Raw genomic sequence first — 19,477 nt, forward strand, 5'->3', positions numbered from 1 at the left:
ATACTCACTTATAACACTGGTACAACTGCAAACTGCACATACCCAGATCTGCCATCGCACAATGCGCCGGCAGATCTGGGTATGTGAAATTTGTTAGGAGTAGAACAAACGGCAAAAGACCTTAATATGCAGGCGCATTATGCATCGGCAGATCAGGAGCTTTGTTGGTTGCCGTTCGACTCGACTTATAAGCGATTATATACTATAAACAAATGTGACGAATTGCTTTTTGGCATAGTCAAATATGTTAGATACTACATGCTAGTTTTATTCTTTATATCTGCTTCAGGTGTGCAGTACTTTGCTAATTCTTGGCATAAATACGCAGTATCTCTTTTGCTGGTTCGTTTATGTAATTAATATTCAGTTGAGATAACTAACATTGAATATATATTTCGTAATCAGATGTTGAAATATATCAGTGAGAGAAAAATGATATCGCTGATGCTTGTGTTTAAATTTTCATCTCTCTGTCTCGCTGTCATAGGATGAACAGGTCTTACAATGAAGACTATGCATCCTTTCATATACATTTATGTAACCATTGAGAAGGCGCCATAAAAATGCCCATAAATTTGTAGCGGAAGACCTCGGGAATTTTCTCAGAAGAATCACTTACACTCGGGAGTTATAATACCCATATACATTTGAGCTATACTACCCATGTAAAGTTGAGCTATAATACGCATATACATATGACTTATATAAAGTTGAGCTATACTACCCATATATATTCGATTTATAATACCCTTAAAGATGTGTTATAATACCCATATACATATGAGTTATAATACCCATATAAAGTTGAATTATAATACCCATATATGTTTGAGTTATAATAGCCATATACATTTGAGTTATAATACCCATATATGTTTGAGTTATAATAGCCATATAAAGTTGAATTATAATACCCATATATATTTGAGTTATAATACCCATATAAATCTGAGTTTTAACACCCATATAAAGTTGAATTATAATACCCATATATATTTGAGTTATAATAGCCATATACATTTGAGTTATAATACCCATATACATATGAGTTATAATACCCATAAAAAGTTGAATTATAATACCCATATATGTTTGAGTTATAATAGCCATATACATTTGAGTTATAATACCCATATAAAGTTGAAATATAATACCCGTATATATTTGAGTTATAATACCCATATATATTTGAGTTATAATAGCCATATACATTTGAGCTATAATACCCATACACACCTCTGAGTTATAATACCCATCTACATTTGAGTTATAATACCCTTATAAATTTGAGTTATAATACCCTTATAAATCTGAGTTATAATACCCTTATAAATCTGAGTCATAATACACATACAAAGCTCAGTTATAATACTCATATTAATTTGCGATTCTCATTAAAGCATCCATACAATTTCCATTACAAGTTTGTAGTAATTTGTTTCGTATTATTTCATTCACTCATAGGACTTCATAACCTCATTACAAGTCTCTGAAGTCAACCTATTGTATTAGACACTAATGCTTCCTATCGACTGTGTACATAACTAATTAATACATCCGCTTCACTATTCACATAAAGATAAAACATTGATATGAGAGAGAGAGAGAGAGAGAGAGAGAGAGAGAGAGAGACATATGATTAGTATGATGACTTTGCCAAATAAATACTTGTTACAGTAGAGTTTAATCTCTTTGTATCTCTTTTTTTAGAGATACAGTTCATCACTTATGAACATATTTTATAAAAAGTTTGTGTTCGCATATTCTGCCAAATTCTGAAATTTAATTGGCTGCATAAACAAAGATTGAGTTCTTTGATAATTATTTGCAATTTTATATTATGCTGGGTACAAAAAATTAATGGGTTAAAGAATCCAATATAAAGCCCATGCTGATCTTTCTGCAACTCAATCGCATGACTTTGGGCGATCTACATTATCTGTTTCAAAGCAATAACATAACTCTGAGCAATCTACACAAAGCTAAACAAATGCATGAGACAATATCTTGTACTCACATTTGAATCTTGGTGCACGAGATTGAGTTTAAGTAAGACCCTTTTCCCGGTCATGTTCATTATCTTAGTAGTCTTACCTTTGCTCAGATACCTTGCTACCAAAGACAGAAGAGGCAGTTTCACTCAGAAGAACGCACAGCAATTTTCCAATATGTAGCAAAGGAAGAACAGAAATTTCCCTTGTTAATTGAAGCAGACGTTTTATCCGTGTCTGACAATAACTCCTGTCTGGACTTATCTTTGTGTTTCCTCGCAAATATACTTTATTAGTTTGGTTGAGCACGACCTTTCTTCGCTTTATTATTCGAACACCAATCGAACAAAGAAGCCAGTAATCATATCCCTCCTTCGATCGATTAGTGTATAAAATGTGTTCTTTGTTGATACCTTTCAAACAAATATTGTTGGGATTCAATTTTAATTCAAAAGCACAATGTCATAAGACTGCATCTCAAACGTATGTGGCTAATTTAAGACAACTGACTTCTGACTCCTTTGCACAAGCGCAGCTTCCGAATCTTATTGGCTAATTTAATTAGACAGGCCCAATCAGCAGAGCTATTACAAAGAAGACGCTATCATTTTTTTATGATCTATTGAAAATTTCTTGGTTTTCGGTAAAGAAGCAATCAACTCATCCTGTTGTTATCAAAGCAAAATCTGACGTTAACAAAACTATGGTTGACGCCATTTAAATAAACTATGGCTTGACGGACTTTGAAGCTTCTTCAAATTACTGCCTAAGTAAAGAGTTCAGTGACGTGTTGTGATCCACCATCATACAAAACAGGATATTTTGGAACACAGGTTCTGATATGGTAATTCGATAATAACCCATTACAGTATCTATACTGCATATAATATGCTTCAGTGCCAGGAAAACATAAATCCTCATTAAAACACCATAAAAATTCGGAAAAATCGGTGCTACAAATTTCAATTGCAAACAATTTATAGTGATCGAAACGAAATTACTTTGATTAAAGTCTATTAGGCTGGAAATAATCTCGCAAATATAAACATTGTGATTTCATACCACTTTCATACATATCGACTCTGGCAGACATTTCGCCATCACAAAGATATAGTAACCAGGGGTAACAAGATTTACACAAAAATATAAATTAGTGAAATATACGATCTTCTTGTTTTAAGGAAAGGTGATAAATTAACAACTGACGGTTATTTACAGTAACACGCGAGTGTTTGAATTAATTCCTTATACACTGCATCTGAGTTGTCTAAATAATTTCTTCAATGTCTTCTTAACAGAGACTTAAGCATAAAATGCCAATTGTGAAACATAAATTTTAATGTTTGGACTTGCACGGTTGTACCCCAAACAAGAAATCTTCTGCGTATCCAATATTCACAAATGGAGCATTTTTTTGTTATCTTTTGATTTCATGTGCATTGGGTGGCCGCGTGGTCTAAGGCGCCTAGACAGATCACTGACATCTTCCTTGTCTGCGTGGGTTCGCCTCTCAGTTTCAGCCAGCGTGGGTATTTGAGAGAACTTGCCAGTAGCTTCCCGTGGGTCGGTGGTGCTCGGGGTTTTCCGGGGTGTCTTCCTCCACCAAATAAACTGTCCGCCATGTGCTTAAAAATGGCATGAAATCCATAACAATCAGGCAACCATTGTTTTTGATTTCATCAACGAATATCACTCTGAGCTTCCCTCATTCGTTACAAACCATACAACTTCTAGCGACCATTTGTAACATAGCAAATTTTCATACAGTACAACTGAACAAATATCTTAATCTCTTCAACTCTGGCACTCACTTCGTCATCCGAGGGTCCTATTTCGTTACTAAAATTTCAGATTCCTTTCAAGCATTGTAAATTTTGCTAGCATTCTTTGACTAATTGAAACCTCAGACTGCACAAAATGATCTTGAATGTCTCAGCCATCTTGAATGTCTCAGCCATCTGGAAGGTCTCAGAAGGTAATCATCGTCACATTGCACACAAAATATTTTGAAGATTTCAGAAAGTACTTAACTTCATATGGCACAAAATGACCTTGAAGTCTCATCAGCTATTAACCTTCATACTGCTCAAATTGATCTTGACGATCTTGTAATGTACCCAACTTCCTGTTTTCTCGGTTTATATTTCCAAGATAGTCAGATAGATGTCTCTCAACATCACCTTCATCAAACACCCCCCAAAAATGATACAAGAAATTACTGATTCTTAATCAACTGCCTCTTTCAGCGAAAGGAAATATCGATTATGTTTTTCCTATGACACTACAGATATGGTTGCACACTGTGTGGTGTTTAGTATCAGCCTGCATCTCATATTTTAAATTCAAATTGAGAAATCTATCTTGAGCGATCCATTGCAGTTGCTTTAGATGGAAATCATTCAAACTTTTAAAAAATGAGTGGCGATTAATTTGTCGTCTGTTCATACGTATAGTAAATTACCAAACGTTTACTGGAGATTCATTTGTCGTCTTATATATATATATATATATATATATATATATATATATATATATATATATATATATATATATATATATATATATGAAAACGAGAACCTCATGAGTTACGAATGCAAGATATTTGTGGCAAATGATATAACACTTAGTCCCATTAAACCCAACAGAAGAATACAATACGTTTACTAAATGTTCATATGTATTACAATCATTCCATTTGTGACCGACGGAGAGAAATATATATCACGCGCGGTTTACAATCGTGTGCTGCAGTACTAGGAAAGAGTTGGAGCCCGATAGTTCAATTCTGTTCCGAGTACTCTTGCAAACTTGTACACACAACAATGTTCATAATTCTTTAAAAGTCGGTCATTAAGTGCATATATACTAGACATATACTAAAAACTAACGCAACAACTATCTAAGCACAATACGTTTTATAAAGACTAAAGAAAATGTGTTTTAAAATAATTCACAGCATATTTTGGGTATGAATCTTAGTTATCAACAGAACATGACGATAAATAGTTAAAGCAATCGAAAATTTCAGCGTTCCGATTGGTCGGAATATCTTCAAGTAAGATTTCGAATCGAGTAAAATTTCATGTCGAAGGGGCCAGGTTATCTGGGTCCTTGATGTTTAGTAGTCTAGGAGAAGGGTTTATCTTAAGAGCACCAGCAGATTTTAAGGAGTCTAACGTAATAACAATTAAAGGTACCGAATGCCAATGTATTGGGTCTTTGAGCTTGAATATTGTGAATATAGAGCCAGAAGACCAACGAGTACGTCCGTTTTATATAAGAACTCCATTACACACACACACACACACACACACACATACACACACACACACACACACACACACACACACACACATATATATATATATATATATATATATATATATATATATATATATATATATATATATATATATATATATATATATATATATATATATATATATATATATATATATAACCTACCGGGAAAAGTCAGGTTCAGGACAACATACAAAATTGCAAATATTGAACTGGTCAATGTTCAATTATGCTATCAAGTTACTCAGTTCAATTATATTTCATGTTTATTTTCATATTTGATTTATTGAAAAGATAAAAATTAAGTTTTCATTTAATTGTTTTGCTTGAATCGTCTCTTTTTCAATCTTGGATCAGCCTCTGTGACATGGAGTTGAAACACTCTGCGTTACTAACACAGACAGTGATTAACAAACAATTCTACCCCACTCATGACGTCTAATTTTTTTTGTTTTAAATAGACTTAAATATTAAACCTGATTTTGGCGTGAGTCTTGCTGGGTAGGGTAGAGATGTTTTATTTTTTTATTTATTTTCTGGACCCCCTCCCTTCCACCTACGAACATATTACTGCTGATATACGTCCATCTTGTGATTTTGTCAGCAGTAAAAAAATACTTTCCAATAGCATGTATCCAACGTTGGCACTTCTTGTCGGGGGTTGTTTGGTTTCGGTATCGGTTTTAAAAAATGAAAAAATACACTACTCATATATTCACAATCTGAATATGTGAATCCCAAGCAACAATGTCTTGTAGGAGCATATATTGTTTCCTTTTTCTGGTGCAGATGCAATCTCATGAACGCGTATTGCGGCACAAAAGCAGATTTGTTTGTCCCACATCTTGCAGGAGAGTCTGCGAGATATAAATAAGACTGCTTTTTCAGAGTTTACAATTGTGAATAGATATCTGCTATAGGAACTTTAACAGCTCGACAGAGTAATACTGACTATTTATTATATACTTTAATGTAAAATATAGAAACTAATTGGCAAGATAATTTTCATATTCTTTTCACTCCTATATTTTCATATGTTAATGCGAAATTGTTCATTCCATTAGTTTTTACAAGTGAATATGAAATAATAGATTCCACATCATGCAATACGATGCTTGATTGAGTGTGCCAACAGAAAATACACATGTAGCAACAAAAAGGAGCACTTTTTGAACTACAACAAATGAAGAGAAATGCAATACATTTGAGACATGAAACTGAAATCTGACTCGACACCGTTAGTGTCTCTTAGAAGTTATTTTCCCTTACTTTCTGGACAGCAACGATAAACCCACTATGACGTATTGGTGAATCGTACTTGCTATGTTTTCAGACAGCGTCAAACAGCTGACAAAATGTCAAACATATAAGTTACTGAGACAGAATAGGTCCACACCACTCATTAACATATCATTGTTTTAGCAGACAATGCAATATCCGGTATTAATGTAGGAAAAGAACATATCCCCAAAATAGTGTCAAGTTGTAAAAGATATAAGAAATGCAAATTGCAAAAGTTTAGGATGTCTCAGATGCTACGGTTTGTCAGTGTGTCAAATTAATTCTGTTAACATAATGGATATAAGTTTTTAAAAAAGGTAAGAAAATTCGACACGTTTTGACATTTATCATCAGTATAGTGGAAACACAAACACACACTTACGCACACACGCACGCACGCATATACACAACTCTTAAAATGCAAAGGATGTGGACCAAATAACAAATCATATTTGATCTATACGTTCATGTTTACATCATTATCTTTATACAGATTTGGCAAAGAATACAAGTTCTTAATATTAAATCTTGTTACCTTCAAAGATTGCCTTCGTTTGAAACCTATATTATTTTTCGCAATATACTTTCTTCAAGACTCCAATTTGCTTTGATTCTTTTACCTACTAGCCAGCTTCAGCCAGTTTTCCAAAATGGCCCTAATCAAAATGGCCATGTCTTCAAGGAATTTCTAGTTCAATTGCGGTAAAAAGAATGCAATATTTGAAGCAAGTACAACACGCTGAATCATATTTTTCCCCCGAAACACGCCCAACAACTTCATTTTGGAAACCACAACTATTCTATTTGTGGATAACGAAAGATACAGAGCGTATATTATTTCAGAAACATAAGTAAGCGTGTGCAAATTAACTTGGCAATTCCGCATATTGACAGCTACGTCGCTCTGGTTTTTAGAATAATGCATATTTGAGTAAATACATTTGAGTACCAGTCTGAGACAATGATTTAACAGGGATGACGGGTAATTACAATGCATATTCCCTAGCATATGGTCCTAGAGTCATTAGCTGGCTCAAAGGAACCAAGGCATTTTCCTCAAAGTATCTAGTCACGTGCCCTAGTCTGAAAGCATGAAAGAGTGACGACAATTTATTACTTACCTTGCAGACAGGTTATTCAAGTTGTACGAATAAAAATGTGATCTCGACAGACGAATAAAGAGGGGACAAAAGTGCTATAACTTTTCAGCAAGTGAATACATTTGTTGCTAGAACGCATAATTGAATGTGCAAAATCGATGTATTACCAAAACTTAAATGGAAAGAGGAATATTCCATCTACCAGCCACCTTGCTGTACATGGGTTTAACATTCTTTTCACTCGTGTTAATTTCTGAGTTGATGTCCTTATGTTCCCTATTGTTAATTTATGTTATGGATGACATTATTTATAATGGTTTCTTTAGAACTGGTGCATTAAAACGAAACATTTATAACCCAGACAGAATGAAAGGCAATAAAGCCTAGGAAGTTTTGTGTGGAATATCTCATGCGTGCAAAGCCGTGTTTATAAAAAGCACATATGCACCAATCAGCTGTAAAAATGTGCAAATTAAAACCCATCATGAGGAATGAAATCATCTGGCTATTTATTTGTATCGTCCCCCACCCCTTTCTCTCGCTCTCCATACAAAAGGACGTCAATCCTTATGAATTCAAAGTTGTATTTTCAGCTCTCCACTGATATTAATCAAAATTGAAAACATACAAGTTCACGAAAATGGTCGAACTAATCATTTTCTGGTCGGTTAATGTATCATAAATGAAGCCCATAAGTTGGCATAGATGACACTGAAGTAGTGACATATTAGAATAATGTATTTCTGTCTTCACATTATTAGGTACATATGAAGAATATAACTGTTTTGATATGTATGTATGTATGTATGTATGTATGTATGACTGACTGACTGACTGACTGACTGACTTTATTTCCTCTTAAAAAGAGATTACATCAGATTAAACAAATTCATGATAATACAAGATCATAAAATAGAACAGAAAATTGACAAACATACAATAGTATTACTGTGTCAGCTACCGTATTGACAAAACGAAATATCTCAATACCTGCAATTATGCAAATATGCAATCATTTGGCGGAGCATGGCACTGATCTTTTAACAGTTGCTTGATGATAATATTTCGAAAAGTTAATACGTCTATAGTGTTATGTGTTTAACATTAAGTTCGAGACAGCAACGAAAATGAAATGAAAAACTTATAACAGTGTAATTCTATATGTAGTTTATTTTCTTCATATGACGCATGTATTTATGCACATATATACTTGTTTGCGCGTACGCGTGCGTGCATGCATTTATCTTTGACTGACTGTCTAAATGACTTAGTTACCTCTTCTACAAAGAGTATATCAGGTTGCTAAGATACATATTATACATATCATAGGATTATGAGACACATCATAGACGAGAACGCAAGCATGATATATATACATCGTCAACTAATGCATTTACAAAATGAGATATATAAATACAGAAAACCATATAGAAATCTCTAGGAAATAAACATAAACAAATACATAAACATACACACAAACAGCTGTCATACAACAAAATTTGCGGATTTGACAAGAAGACTTTGGCCTTTAATTGTTTATTTTTAATGTTAATTTACTACTTACTTTTTATATCATGTTAGAGCATGTTAGTTGATAGTAGGGCACACATTATATTGTAGAATGAAGCTATGCTGTTTGCGGTCACCAACATGAGCCTATCTGATACATCATCGTCAATAGACGACATGCAGTCAACCCTGCTTCCAAGAAGTGTCTCCAACAATATATCTTCTTCTTGATTGAATAAGTTAACCCCGTCTCTCACTTCTAAAGGGTCAATCACTCTCTCAAAGAAAACGTTTCGTTCCTAAAGCAGCATTTCGCAGCCTAAAATAAGATGTTTCGCTCTGTCGTCAGTCTCTTTTCCAAAGAGTTTGCATACCATAACTTTACCAACAGGCATGATATATAGTTTCATTACTTCAGAGAGAGGCCATAACATGGATGGAAATTTACGCCCAAGAAACCATATACTACTTGGTTTTAAGTCCAAATGAATGTTTCTGAAGTTAATTAAATCACCCCTTAGTTCCATATTTGCTCTCCATGTAGTTTCTTCATGGTTTTGAATAATATCAATAATATGTCGATTCCAGACGAGTTTTTCTTCAGTTTGTACTCTTGCTGCATAGTCTAAAAGAACACTTCCCATACCATATTTCTTAGTTATTTTGTCAATATCAGGTATAAATCCCGTCTGTTTTAGCGGGTTGTTCAGATGCTGACATAAGCGCATAATGAAAATCTTTTTCCAGATAAAAGTCCAATCGCCCTTACACAATCGGTTGAAAAAGAGCAATTTCATCCTATCTATGTATGCTTCCATTGACCAGAGTCCTAAGGTACTACTCGTTGCCTCCGTAGGCGAATATTTATCGAAAGCTTGCATACGTCGCGCTGCATATCTCTGGCATAATTCAAGTTCTTCTATATTCGAGTTTGTGATACCTGACCATAGTTCACATCCATATAGGACCAAGGGTAGAAAAATTCATTTCCAAATCTTCAGACTTGTTAGAGGGTTCATTCCTCCATCTCTGATACCAATAAAATATAAAGAGTTTAACAAGTGTTTGCCTTTATCACATGCTTCTTTTATCGCGTCGTTTGGTTGTAATTTGTATTTTAGAGGTATGCCGGCATACTTCTTACTTTTGACTGTCGGAATTGGAGATTTGTCGAGCATAAAAGAAGGTATACCAGTCGTTCTTTTGTTAGTAAACAAGATTGTGCAACTTTTTTCTGCATTATATCTTAATCTCCACCTTTTCGCATAGTCGGAAATTGTATCAAGCAGCTGTTGCATTGAATCATGCGAGTTAGACATTGCAGTTGTGCCATCTGCTAATAAGACACAAGGCAGGTGGAGATCGACAAGATTTAGACCTCGCAAAGTGTGATCTAATTCCGTGATCAAATCATCTATCATTACAAGAAAGAACCAGGCAGACAAGATACGGCCCTGTCCTACACCTTGCCTAATATCGAAGCGTTTGGACAGCTTGCCCGCATATAAAACAGAGCTTGCTACTCTCTCAAACGAATCTTTCGTGATGCGCCATGTCTTCCCTTTGATGCCAAGTCTGTACAACTTGTAGAATAACCCGTTGTGCCAAACTGTGTTGAAGGCTTTAGCATTATCAAGAAATGTAGCATAGACAGGAGTATTTTTATCCAAATAGTAGCATATAGATTCTTTAATACAGAACGCTGCAGTGATACTACCGCAATTATTTCTAAAACCCTGTTGCAATGGATTTGGAAAAGAAATCTGCTTAGAAAATATAAGTAGTCTACTATATATAATTTGTTCTAGAACTTTCTGAAGCAATGGAATTATAGTTATATCGCGGTAATTATTCATATCTAATTTGTTCTTTCCTCCTCCTTTGAATATTGGTATTACCAAACCTTGTTTAAAGTGGCACGGGTACTTCTCGGCCTCGTACACTTTTGTGAATATAATTTCAAGTAATTGTACACTGCTTGGAGGGACCGCAAACAGTAAATGCTCAGCAACAATACCGTCGTGGCCACATGCCTTATCTTTATTGAGAGAGCTAATTGCACTACTGATTTCGTCTCTAGTGGGAATTTTATCAACAACTTCATCAAAGTGTGAATAAGTTTCTTTAGTCTGTTTTCTAGCCTCTGCTAAGACCATCTGGTAATGATTTTCATCGTACAGATAAGTATTGTCAGGCAGTGATAAACTGGAAAAATGATTTGCCCATAACTCTCTAATAGAGTCGTGATCGCGTACAATTTTTCCGTTTGATTCGATTTCGTGAATGTAATCGCGTTTATTTCTTTTATTCCGTATAAACTTATAGAAAGTAGAAATATCGATCTCTGCAGCCTTTTCAAGCTCACTAAATTGTTCTTATCGTATATTTCTTTAGCTTTCAATAATTCTTTTGCAAACAATTTCTTCGCTTTCTTACAGTTCGCATATGATATATATTCCCAGCCTCTTGGCCTACCATTAGAAATCCATACCCTGCGTTTCAGCCGCATTTCCGTGTGAAACTTTTTTACGTTTAGTAGTTTCCAATAGGGGTTAGCGTATGGGCAAAACCTCTTTATGGGGAGAAACCTAGAAGCTGCTTCATGTAAAATCTTTACGGTGTCTTGAATAATAATTTCAATATCGACATTCGTCGCTAGTTCTGATTTATGCATTTGCGCTAACAATTCATTGCGTGTTGATTCCTTATATCTATTTCTTTGTTCTGCTGAGGCTTTCTTCCAATTTATGGAATGAATGATATGCTCGTCAGCCATTGTTGCATTATGTACTAAAGGTGTGACCAACTCTATTTTTACAGGAAGATTATCTGAAATGTTCAAAGGATGATCATCTATTATTTCTGCCTTAACCACTAAATCGAATTTACTTTTATGCAATAGTATATGGTCTATCAAAGATTTTGATTTGCCATCGGTTGAGAAAAAAGTAAAATCTGGCCCTTCACAAATGGATTGACTATTAACAGATACTAAATGTCTATCGCTCAGAAACTTTTCCAGAATAGTGCCTCTAGCGTTTGATGTTAGACAATTTGCTTTGGAGCTAAACAGTGAACTTAGCTGACCATTGAAGTCTCGGACAAGTAAGGGAATGCCTTCTTTGCAGAAAATATCAAACTGATCCTTTAGTTCTTCTTTTGTTTCGGAGTAACTTGCAATAGGAAAATTAGTTGATGGCAAAAGTGCCCCGAATATAAAATATTTAAGTCTATCGTTACATTTTACCTCTATCCCTAAAACTCTGTCACTGCCAGCGCTCGTCAAGGGATTAACGCGGAGTGATTTCCGATAAAGGATTGCTATTCCCCCGAACCCCGTATGCCTTAGCCTTTCTTCGAAATTTACTGCTAGCCTTTTGTCAGAGCGTGAGAATGATTTAAACTCTGGGTGTATATTATCTAGGAAATTGAGCTGCTCCGGGAGAAGCCAATGCTCAGTAAGTACAGCAACATCTACCTCATTTAGCAAAGAATACAAGTAAGGTGACTCGTACATGACTCCTTTTACGTTCCACGTCAACAGACGAAATGTATGGCTAGACATTAGTTGATTTAACGAAAAACAGATTTTCAACACAAGTATTGCAAAGACTATATAGCAATTTACCATAATATATGTATTTTACTTACTACTCCTTTATTTATTTACGCCAGTACTGCTGGGTGTCCTTATCACCATAATCCTCATACCATTCTCTTGCCCATACAAAATTTGGCCAAAAACCTTCCTCTAAAACTTTCTCAAAGTCTAACTTATCTACCGTGATTAAAACAGTAAAAGTGTCCTTTCCTCCTCTTACTCGCCAATGCTTTAATATTTGAGAGTCAATTACTTCTACCCCTTTTATTTTAGCGTGTTTTTTATACAAGTTCTCATCTCCTCTCTCGTTCTGTCAACCGGTATTCTTGACATTAGAACTCGACGTTCATAAGAGTTCCTCATACGTTTATGTGGTCTGTAGTTTCTGTTGGTTGTGATAACTTCAATCGGTTTGTTTACTTTATCAGTGTCCTTCGATGAGGTGCCCGGATTGTTTGCTAATGGTGACCTTCTCTCCCTGTCGTTGTTCCTTGTGTGTACTCGTGCCGAGTATTTCTAATCGTGGTGATAACCACGTACACCGTTATCTTTAATTAATGTAGGTTCTTCTTTGGAGGTATTGAGTATGGTGGACAGTGTCAACGTCACTCCTTCCCTTGAGTCAGTTGACTTGGCCATATATTCCGTTTGATCCGATGAATGCTTCCGCCGTTTGATATAATCAGAGTCCAGAGCATTTATCGCTTTAGTCCTCTTTTCCGTTTGTGTTTCATTTGAATGTTTGCCCATGCGCACTATATCAGCTAGTAATGTCTGAGTTTGTGTCTCACATTTTGAAGTTACATTTTCTTTAGCCTTATTATATACTTTATCACCGAGCAATTGGTGTAGAAACAGCTGGTGAGCATTTATAGTTTCCAGCTGGTTATTCTTCTCCCTGAGTGATGTTCTCAAGGCCTGGTTGTCTTGTGATAACTTCTTTTCTTCCTCTTTGCATCTTCCTAATTCTGATTGTAACCTAGTCGAGATAACATCTCTACTGAGCAGTTCTTTACGTATCTTGTCAAGCTCAGTTTTCAATTCATTTCTAATGTCATCTTTCATTTGTTGAATACTGCTTTGTATAAAATGTTTTAGGTCTATTATCTTGTATAAGTTCTCTGTTGTTGTTGAACTGTCATTTTTATCATTTGATAGTGATGATACTGAATTGTGATCTGATAACGTTATCACCTGTTCTGGTTTTGGTTCAGATCGCTGAGACTGTTTGTTAGATCCTTTTCTTTTAGATGCTTGACTCACACATGTACTGTTACCAATCGTGCCCGTGCTCGGCTTCTGTCTCGACGCAAGGCTTTTCTCTTCAGATAAGTTGTTATCTCCTGTTAAGAAATGGTATAGAATAAATATATCCTCAGCTAATCTCTCCTCTAGAGGAGCACTGTCACATCTTACTGTCCTCTCAACTATACAAGTCACAGGATGATTGACATTTTCCAATTTAGCCAGGTCGTGTAGTGAAAGTCTTATATCTTTTAAACTCTGTACGTCCAATTCCGAACACATCTTCTTTTTAAATTTATCTCTGTCCAGAGTTCCAAATTTCGAATCAGTTTGAAGGTATATATTTTTTTCGGTCTGGGTTGCTATTAAGTCTTCTTCTAAACCGGACTTTTCATCACCACTGTAACGCTCATCTATTTCTAGGTTGTCATCCATGTTCAACGGTTTACAGTGAAGTCCGTATACAATTGATAAATAGGCTAAAACCTGTTATATATTGCTCGAACTTGCACTAACGAATGTGAGCCTTCTTCTGCTAGGACAGATATGTAACAGTTGTATGTTCTGTTACCTCTCGTGCATCACTTAACTGAAAGTGTTCTCATTGTTCGAATGATGAATGATATTTGGTCTAACTCAGAACTGAACTCAGAATTAACACATAGTAACGGTGCCAAAGCTAACGCATCCGCTACCATAATATTTTGAATTCGTACGTATGTGATTTGCTCACTATCTACTCACTAAAAAACTAAATATATAACACATATAAGGATATAACTACTGGCACTAGGACTGAGTCCACATTTACACTGGAATGAGTTAACGTGAACAACAGTTCACAAAAGCATCTCACAAAATACATATAGTATTTAACAACGATACTTAGTGTATCTGACATACCCACTCATCACGTTTCCAACATCTTGATCCGAATGCCCAAATGTGAATTTAGATCTTATCTAGAATCTGACTGTAGATGGCAAATCTCTGACATGTATATGGAATATCGTCATATTTAGTAATTATGAGCACTAAATCAGAACCTGTACGAATCACACAGATCGTGTACGAATTTCAACTCCATTTTTCGCAAAAACAATCACACACAACATAAAAGAGCACTAAACGTATATATATATATATATATATATATATATATATATATATATATATATATATATATATATATATATATATATATATCAGGATATCTCTGCCATTTATAACGTCATATATTACACATGAAAACTAGAATACTATGTTCAGTGTTCATCCCTTTGCACATTGTTGATGACAAAGACAAATATGCATTCTTTTTTTTTTACATGTTACATGAGTAAATGGAGTGTCACACTCACCCACTGCGTCCATTGATCCAAGAAGATCTTTCAGAATAATCCAAGAAATTCAAATCCACAAAATATAAATTTAGTCCAGAATATAAATATTATTCACATATAATTCACATCAGTTATGCACAGCAAAGTTAAACAAAACTGTGTGCAAGTTAATCAAAATGTACTGACCACGGAATCGAGCTACTTGAGTCACAAAATCATAAGAATGCGATTATTTATTTAAAATAAATATTATTTATGCCACAATAGCAACAAGCGTAATTTATGTATCCTCTCAACATGTCTCCAACAGCACATGTCTCTCAACATATTTCCAACAACACATAAGATTCACCAGAAAATACACGATAACGACACACCCTTTCATAGCCTGATACATGAAAATGGCGCGAAAAGAAGTATGAAAGGAAAATTGAATTTCATCGAATTTCCTTGGAGCTTAGTTTATATAAAACTATGATACACATGCCATTCTGTTGTCAAAGTGTTCACACAGCAGAATTTCAACACTGGATGAAAAGCACTTCTCTTTTATCTTACAGGCGTCCATAATTCACCAGAGCTTGAACACATTACGTCCACCTTCTCCGCCATCTTAAGTAGGTCCACAGACAGCTCGACAGAATAATACTGGCTATTTATTATATACTTTAATTTAAAATATAGAAACTAATTGGCAAGATAATTTTCATATTCTTTTCACTCCTATATTTTCATATGTTAATGCGAAATTGTTCATTCCATTAGTTTTTACAAGTGAATATGAAATAAAAGATTCCACATTATGCAATACGATGCTTGATTGAGTGTGCCTACAGAAAATACACATGTAGCAACAAAAAGGAGCACTTTTTGAACTACAACAAATGAAGAGAAATGCAATACATTTGAGACATGGAATTGAAATCTGACTCGACACCGTTAGTGTCTCTTAGAAGTTATTTTCCCTTACTTTCTGGACAGCAACGATAAACCCACTATGACGTATTGGTGAATCGTACTTGCTATGTTTTCAGACAGCGTCAAACAGCTGACAAAATGTCAAACATATAAGTTACTGAGACAGAATAGGTCCACACCACTCATTAACATATCATTGTTTTAGCAGACAATGCAATATCCGGTATTAATGTAGGAAAAGAACATATCCCCAATATAGTGTCAAGTTGTAAAAGATATAAGAAATGCAAATTGCAAAAGTTTAGGATGTCTCAGATGCTACGGTTTGTCAGTGTGTCAAATTAATTCTGTTAACATAATGGATATAAGTTTTTAAAAAAGGTAAGAAAATTCGACACGTTTTGACATTTATCATCAGTATAGTGGAAACACAAACACACACTTACGCACACACGCACGCACGCATATACACAACTCTTAAAATGCAAAGGATGTGGACCAAATAACAAATCATATTTGATCTATACGTTCATGTTTACATCATTATCTTTATACAGATTTGGCAAAGAATACAAGTTCTTAATATTAAATCTTGTTACCTTCAAAGATTGCCTTCGTTTGAAACCTATATTATTTTTCGCAATATACTTTCTTCAAGACTCCAATTTGCTTTGATTCTTTTACCTACTAGCCAGCTTCTTACGGAAGTAGTATCCATTCAACCCAAGTTTTCCAAAATGGCCCTAATCAAAATGGCCATGTCTTCAAGGAATTTCTAGTTCAATTGCGGTAAAAAGAATGCAATATTTGAAGCAAGTACAACACGCTGAATCATATTTTCCCCCCGAAACACGCCCAACAACTTCATTTTGGAAACCACAACTATTCTATTTGTGGATAACGAAAGATACAGAGCGTATATTATTTCAGAAACATAAGTAAGCGTGTGCAAATTAACTTGGCAATTCCGCATATTGACAGCTACGTCGCTCTGGTTTTTAGAATAATGCATATTTGAGTAAATACATTTGAGTACCAGTCTGAGACAATGATTTAACAGGGATGATGGGTAATTACAATGCATATTCCCTAGCATATGGTCCTAGAGTCATTAGCTGGCTCAAAGGAACCAAGGCATTTTCCTCAAAGTATCTAGTCACGTGCCCTAGTCTGAAAGCATGAAAGAGTGACGACAATTTATTACTTACCTTGCAGATAGGTTATTCAGGTTGTACGAATAAAAAATTGATCTCGACAGACGAATAAAGAGGGGACAAAAGTGCTATAATTTTTCAGCAAGTGAATACATTTGTTGCTAGAACGCATAATTGAATGTGCAAAATCGATGTAATACCAAAACTTAAATGGAAAGAGGAATATTCCATCTACCAGCCACCTTGCTGTACATGGGTTTAACATTCTTTTCACTCGTGTTAATTTCTGAGTTGATGTCCTTATGTTCCCTATTGTTAATTTATGTCATGGATGACATTATTTATAATGGTTTCTTTAGAACTGGTGCATTAAGACGAAACATTTATAATCCAGACAGAATGAAAGGCAATAAAGCCTAGGAAGTTTTGTGTGGAATATCTCATGTGTGCAAAGCTGTGTTTATAAAAAGCACATATGCCAATCAGCTGTAAAAATGTGCAAATTAAAACCCATCATGAGGAATGAAATCATCTGGCTATTTATTTGTATCCTCCCCCCACCCCTTTCTCTCGCTCTGCATACAAAAGGACGTCAATCCTTATGAATTCAAAGTTGTATTTTCAGCTCTCCACTGATATTAATCAAAATTGAAAACATATAAGTTCATGAAAATGGTCGAACTAATCATTTTCTGGTCGGTTAATGTATCATAAATGAAGCCCATAAGTTGGCATAGATAACATTGAAGTAGTGACATATTAGAATAATGTATTTCTGTCTTTACATTATTAGGTACATATGAAGAGTATAACTGTTTTGGTATGTATGTATGTATGTGTGTGCGTGCGTGCGTGCGTATGTATGTATGTACGTATGAATGCATGTAGGTAGGTAGGTATGCATATAAGTATATGTGTCCAAAATGTAATAAGCACAAATACATGACTTATTGTCAGAACTCCATAATTTCCTCTTTAAAATCAGTAAATTCAGTCATTGTCATTATTGCCTATTAAGAATGACTCCTGTATTGTTTCAGACTCTTTTCTAAAAACAAAAAGTAAAATACTGGAAAATATTAAACATGATTTCCAGCATGCACCACTTTGAAAATGCAACGCGTAAATCAGATGATAAATAAAAATCAAAACGAGCCTTTTTGATATCATCTGTCTCTAAGTAATCTTGCCAGTGACTAATCTATGAACTGCACATTTCTGTTCAATGTCTTTAACGGGAAGTGACAAGCAGGAACCCAAACAAGATGACGATTCTTCAGTATCTATAGCTTATCTTGATAGAGTCTGGAAATATTATAGATATACACAGGATAGCGGCATATCGGATGCTTACAATTCATAATAATTAGTGTGCATATTTAGGCTGTCACCTAGGATAACATTATGAAATCATTATGGTTATCACGAACGCCATTTTGGGGCACTCATTCTAATAAGACGAATCGGGAAGTGAAATTTAGTTTCGGTATTATATTGTCCTTTTGTGGTGTAATGTATTCCACGTTGTACACAACTCAGCCGAATGCAGCTGATTTTAGGCGAATGATTTTGTGCTGTAAAGTGTTTCAAAATGCTGTGATTGAATAATATTTTCACGCACCCATTTCATACGTCTGTTGAGGTTCTAGGCTGGTTCCATGCTGTTTCTCATGAGCACAAGATGCGAGATAAGTTTTTGTCCAGTTCAATAGATGAGTTGTGCCAGTTTAGAAACGTTAAATTTTTTTGGAAAAATCTGTTCAGTAAGCGGGTGTTTCAAAAGTTAAGGGAGAGGCAGGAATAATGATGTGGTGGTAGTGTTGCTGGGACTACTGTGCAACAACAGTATGATCGAGGAGCACCGAGATATTCTGCGGACAAAGTCCATGCAAGACATAATCAAAACACTCAAAAATCAGCAGTAAAACATATATTAAAAATAGCACTAGTGAAATACATAAATGACGAAGATTTAATTACTTGATTTACTGATTCCAAACCATGTGAGAAAAAGCAGTAACATTTAAAAAGGATC

At 34.9% G+C, this 19,477-nt stretch overlaps 1 protein-coding gene across 7 annotated transcripts in view; it reads right to left on the reverse strand.

Moving 5' to 3' along the window:
* LOC149777150 (uncharacterized) overlaps window positions 1-19,477 on the reverse strand; it is a 228,279-nt gene that overhangs the window by 40,327 nt on the left and 168,475 nt on the right. Inside the window, exon 1 of one of the 7 annotated variants that reach the window (XM_089941847.1) lies at window positions 9,237-9,259. The exons of the other annotated variants lie outside the window; for them this stretch is intronic. The gene's annotated coding sequence lies outside the window, so the exon portion shown is untranslated. Of the gene's footprint in view, window positions 1-9,236; window positions 9,260-19,477 lie in introns of those variants that run through there. 7 annotated transcript variants of the gene reach the window in all.

The sequence above is a fragment of the Sinohyriopsis cumingii genome, chromosome 18 (assembly GCF_028554795.1).
Source record: "Sinohyriopsis cumingii isolate HCF-2022 chromosome 18, ASM2855479v2, whole genome shotgun sequence".
NCBI lineage: Eukaryota > Metazoa > Mollusca > Bivalvia > Unionida > Unionidae > Sinohyriopsis > Sinohyriopsis cumingii.